This window comes from Ochotona curzoniae, unplaced genomic scaffold (genome assembly GCF_017591425.1).
Source record: "Ochotona curzoniae isolate NIBS_2020 unplaced genomic scaffold, NIBS_Ocur_1.0 scaffold_4506, whole genome shotgun sequence".
In the NCBI taxonomy this organism is placed as follows: Eukaryota; Metazoa; Chordata; class Mammalia; order Lagomorpha; family Ochotonidae; genus Ochotona; species Ochotona curzoniae.
The window spans coordinates 56370770-56376882 of NW_024467119.1; the positions used below are offsets into that span (position 1 = coordinate 56370770).

Here is a 6113-nt window from a genome sequence, read left to right on the forward strand (position 1 = left end):
TGCCAAGTCAAGCCTGATCGCTAAGGATTGTACGAAATGCTCATTGATTCTGATAGATTTCTTGCCCTCATTTTAAAATCTGATGTCTCCAAGTCCAGTGCTTGCTGCTCAGAATCAACTACTCACTTCCTGTATCGTTACTTTCTTGACAAAGACACAGCTTTCAGTTCATCGCCTTCTATTTCCTCAAATTTTCTGATTTATTACCACATTTTCAAAGATATGTTTCAAGGTGTTTTTTGTTTTTTAATCTAAAACCAATGTTACGTGCTTTCATGGCTGTGTACATTAGCAAAGAGTTGTAACAGCAGAGAGCAAACCTAATCAGTGAAATATAAAACTATTGTCTTTCCTAAAGAAATCATAAAAAACATTTCAGAATTCTCTTTTTTTTTTTCTCCTGAGTGTGAAAACTAACTTCTAACTGTACTTTTAAGATTTGGGTCAGGAAGCATTGCCTGTGTAATATCATTGCATATGTAAGTAAATTTTTTTCTCCTACTTCTAGCTTGGTGCCCAAAGACTGTGCAGAAATGTTCAAACAGAATGAACCTCAGAGGATGTGTATCAATGATTCATTCAGCAAATTAGAGACAAATAAATATTTATTTTAATAAGTCAGGAGAACAATAGCTTTCCTGAAGCCTCCATATAGTAATCTGTTGCTCTCATTTTGTTAGCCAAGATTTTACCATGTGGTGATTTTAGCCTGCAGGAGTGTCAGAGGAGGTGTTTAGTTTTAAGAACACCAACGGCCATAATATAAAGAATAATTGGTCTTGCTACAAAGGGAGTGAAAGCAATGTTGGCTTGCAGCAAGTAGTGCCACAGCTACCTCCTTGGAGGGAATATGAGGAAAACGGCATTGAGGAAACAGAAACAGAAAAACAGCAGTTCTGCTTTATACAGAATTAACCTGAAGAAAGTGGCGATCAATTAATTTTTCAATCATTATTTCAAATTGCTGTGGGATAAACTTAGAAAACTTTCAAATTTGTATATAGAAATTAAGAAGGCACATCCTGGTTTCCTAACTACTCCTCTTCTTTCCTTCCTTCTAAAAGTCTAGTATGTGGAGTGTCTTTTCACTGCCTGGTGTGCTAGGTAGCAAACAGTCCCAGTGCACCCTTAGCAGTTGCCTCGTCTCCTAGAAATGGGATCCACAAGGGACCCAAGGGCAACACCGACTTCAACACGTCCATCATTACATTTTGCTCTGAGCAGTTGTTGTTCCAAAGAGCTGGAAAACCACCAATTCCAGTCTAATTCTCTAATTTGACAAAAGAAAGAAGACAAGCAAAGCTTAAGATATATTTGATCTAGGCCTAAATACCAGAGGCTATGCCTTGGCTTTGTTTATTTCCACGAGTCAAATTTTAATTCAGCATGAGCAGGTTGTTAATAAGTTATCATAATGTATTATTCTCCAAAAATAGCTTATTAAGAAGATCAACTTCAGTTCAACTAATTACCATGTCATTATTGTCTAAAAGATATTGTGACAAATAATGATTTCTTTCAGCTGTCTCTGAAAAAAAAAATTTACTATGAAATAACATTGCCTATGTTTTGTGTATTTCTTCAAAAATCCTATCAAAATCAGAATGAATTTTCTGTTCAAGTCATAATATGCCTCATTAAACTATCTTAACAGATGATATGCTAGACATTTCTTTGTACTTGGCTTTGGGGATTTCAGAAAGTCGTTTTGACCTTCCAGGGTAGAGGGCTAAATAGCTGGTCAAATGTTCTGAAGACACTATTCTGTATGGTTACTTATTGGCTTAAAGTTTGGGGGCAGAAGTGGTGAGGATTTTCCTTTCTGTCAATGGCAGCAGCAAGGGTAGTTCTTTTTTAGAAAACAGACAACAATTAACTTTACTATTTTTAACCTGCTATAGTCAAAATTATTTCTACTTAAAATAACGATGAAGCTAGGAGGTATGACATTTTCAATTCCCCCATGAAAGTCAGCTTCAAATCTTATTTTTGCATTTGATAGAGTTCACAATGATGAAATTCTTACTGGTTTTAATTTTCTTGGTTTACGATTTTCATTATACACTCATTTTATAACAGTTTGCAACTGTTCAGTACTTTGTCAGGGTGGCAAGCAAGGACATGTGTATTCCTTAATAACATTTGCTCTGAATTCTTTGTTTATTATTCTTAATAACTTCTTGAAAATCTTAATCAGAACGAAGTTATAGAACAAAGAACTCCAGCCTTGGTAATAACATGAGGGATTGATTTTAGCACTCTGGAACTATGCTGAAGGATGAGAGCAGTGAAAATAAGGCAGCACGTCAACCGGCTCCTCTCTGTACAAACAACAGCTGGATGTGCCTGTTGCCACTAGTGGGGGAGGGAAAGAATGAAAAAAAAAAACACTTTTTTTCTTTCAGTGTTGGCAAGTTTTGAGTGAACTTATGATGTCATCAGGATATGTTTTGTCTGTGCCTATAATTTGCATAAGTTCCTTCCCATGGAACTATGTACACTACAAAGGAATATTTTATGGTACATTTTCGGCTCTACGTTGCCAATGCTCTTAAAGTCCGTAGAGGAAACATCATGGACAAAGAATTTCTTTTGTAGATTTGCACAAAGTAAGAACTCACAGAAAGGGAAAAAACAGAGTCAGCAAGTACTTTAACTGTCACACTGTACCCATAGGAAGGTTAGAGTTGTTTTCCATTCCTGATGATTGCTTAATATTTTAACCACATGCAAGGCGTTTTTAAGAAGAGGATTCACATTTTCCTTAAGTATTAATTGAGGGGACATTCAGCTTATTATTATTCCTGTTAGAATTATCTCATACATTTTGTGAAATTCCTGTCTTTCCAGCTGTCATGCCAAGTATATTTTGGGGAACGTATTGGAGAGTTGTTTGGTTGTAAAGTGAAGAAATGCCTTACTATATAAGCATACAATATACCGTGTGGAAACCAGTGTACCAGTGATTGTGCAACACTTATATAAGAATTTTAATTCTAGAAACATTAATTAAGCCTGTATACCTGGTTCAAACAGGTTCATCTGTTGCTTTGCAAATCAAAAGATGTAAGTAGGCTAAGGAGTGGGGAGGGATGAGGTAATATGAAGTGGAGTATTGATGTACCTGATATATTTACAGTACTAATTTCCTTGGTTCTTTGGCTAATTTAATATTTTGACTTTTTTTTCATTTATAATAACTATTTTCTGATAACTCCTTGGAATTCTGGAATTTCATCGATAGCTATCCTAGCCCAGGGACCATAGTTGGTGGCTAGAAGGGGCATCTAAGTCTCGTACACGGATTACCAGAACCAAGGACTTGAGCAAGCTTTACTGCCTTTCAGGAAGTTAGAGTGAGGAGGCCCTGGCCACGCTGTAAGCTCAGCCACCCTGAGACATACATTGACAGTCTCAATAGTGTTCTAGCTGCTGGAGCAAACAACTGTGTTCATTGCATTTTTAATACTCCCATTCATGTATTGCAACAGATATAAATGAAGTTAAAATGTTAATCCTGCATAGTATTAAAAAAGTACAGAAGGATAAATATAAAAACTAAAATGTAGTTCTCTTAAATCATTCAGGTTTTCTTTGTGGAAGGAAATAAACATGTGCCTTAATTTAAGACCAGTTACTCTCTTCATTGGGAAAGCTTTGCTTGCTTCTTTCTGGAGTAGACCCCAATCTCTAGCTGGGTTTGTCCTTTTCCATCTGAAGTCTTGATTGTCAGGGTGCAGATCACCTTGGTGGGGTTTTGCATGCTTATTTTCTTGTCTGGTTGTTTTGCTGTTTGCTGTGTGTGACTTCCTCTAATACTGTTCTTCTGGGTCTGTTACTGATTCTTGCTAATTGAGATTTCCATCTATTACTTTTTTTCTTTTCCTTTTTGAACAGCAGCCTACTATGGAATTAGTAATCAAAATAAAAGTAATACATTCCAACTAATAATAAGCATGAAAGTAGATAAAATCAAGAACTGATTTAATTGTGAAGGTATGGTAGAACTTTCTTGGAAGAATTGCATTTTGAGTGGGAATCTAATTGAATGAGGATTCTAAGGGCTTCTTTACAAAGAGAACACCTACAGAAGGTGGTTACCAGAGCAACTAAGAAAAAAAAAGAGAAAAGGGTGGGTAGCATGATAGCTTCGTGGCTAAATTCTCACCTTGCCTCCACTGGCATCCCATATGGGTGCCAGAGCAGTTCGTGTCCTGGCTGCTCCACTTCCCTTCCAGCTCCCTGCTTTTGACCTGGGGAAGCAGTAGAGGATGGCCAAAGGCCTTGGGATCTTGCGTCCGCATGGGAGACCTGGAAGAAGCTCCTAGCTCCTGGCTTCAGATCTCTCTGTATCTCTCTCTGTATATCTGCCTTTCCATCAATCAATTAATAAATCAATTAAAAAAAAAACCTATGCATTAAAAGAAAAGCCCTGCCGACTCATTTCTTCTTGGACACACCCACAGTGCGCCCTCTGTTGCCAGTGGCGTTAGTGTGCTGGCTCCGGACACAGAGGCCCCAAAAGTGGTACAGCCCCCCATGCGCCTGGATCTTCTTCAGGCGCTCCAGCTCCTCATGGAGTTTGTTATCCAGACCGTTGGCCAGAACCTGACTGTATTTGCCATCCGTCATATCCTTCTGTCTGTGCAAGAACCACTTGGGGATCCTATACTGTCTGGGATTCGGCATGATGGGGATCACCCACTCCATCTCATCCTCAGTGAGTACTTCTGCCCTCTTGGTGAGGTCAGTGTCTGCTTTTCCCAGCACCATGTGGGCGTACCTTCACCCACACCCTGAATGGCAGAGTGACCAGTGATTGTGCAACACTTAATATAAGAATTTTAATTCTAGGAATATTATTTAAGCCTGCATACCTGGTGCGAACAGGCTCATCTGTTGCTATGCAAATCAAAAGATGTAAGTAGGCTAAGGAGTGGGGAGGCTATTTTGCGCTGCCCATCGATATTCGTGTTGAGGAATCACAAAATGTGCTGAAACTTCACAGGGATTACTAGAGACATGGTGGTGGCGAAGGTGGCGGAGTGTAAGCCTCCTGTGGAAAAGCATCCATATCTATTATTAAGCAGTCTTGCTCAGATTATATATATATATATATATCCACATTTCCATTTACTGTAAGTATGTTTAACCAGCATATTCTAATGCATATTGAAGTCCCTACCAGCACACATACATGGGTACAGATTATGGTGATAATCTTAATAATTTGGGCCAGAAATTATTGAGTGTTAATTGGACTGGGAAAGCTAGCTAACGACAGTAAAGGAGTATAGAAGCAGTGTGATTGTAATTTTCAGACAAGATGAAACTGAAAACTTAAATTCTGGTCCCTCTTTGGACTGGCTTTCTGGTTAAACCTCGCCTTGCAGCATGGACATCTGCGTGAGCTCCTGTTCAAACTCTCAGTTGCTCTATTTCCAGGATTTATTTCTAAAAAAACTACTACAAATGTTAACAATAAAATTCTAGCAGCAAATAATGCTCTCATCCAGGATAAAGCTTTAAAAATTCAGCAAACACAAAAAAGCCTGTGACCCTTACAACATCACCTAGATTTAGCCACATTCAGTGAAGTATTGTTTCTTTGAACCCGGGTTACTTGTTGATCAAAGTCTTATGTTATTCAGACACTGAGTATTTTAAGGAGCATTTCATTGCCCATAATCCATCTGCATTCGGTACTGTTTTTGAGATAATACAAAAGTAGTGACAAGGGTCACATGGTCTGGGTCGTTAGGTCTGACTGCATGGTGGGTGCCAGCTCCATGAGCCCTGGAGTCAGGGGGTCCTATGGCCCGTGTCCCTTGATGCAGGTCCTTATACCCACCTGCATGGTGAGTATCAGGTCCTTGAACCCAGGGGTAGAAGTTCTGGCAGAACCAGGATCACCTGGTCCAGGTCCTTGGGTTCGCTTCCATGGTGGGTGCAGGGTCTGTGAGCCCCAGGGGCGAGGGGTCCAGTGGGGATCAGGTCACATGGTCCAAGTCCTTGGGCCTCCAGGTGCAGTGGGTGCTGGATCCTTGAGTAGCTGGGATTGGGGCATCCAGTGGGCCTGGGTTGCCAGGGTTGAGTTCTTGAGCCTGTCTGTG

General features: G+C 39.5%; 1 pseudogene; it reads right to left on the minus strand.

Annotated features, from left to right (window-relative positions):
- Window positions 1-4440: 4440 nt before the first annotated feature.
- Window positions 4441-5024, minus strand: LOC121147453 (annotated as a pseudogene).
- Between the last annotated feature and the right edge of the window lie 1089 nt (window positions 5025-6113).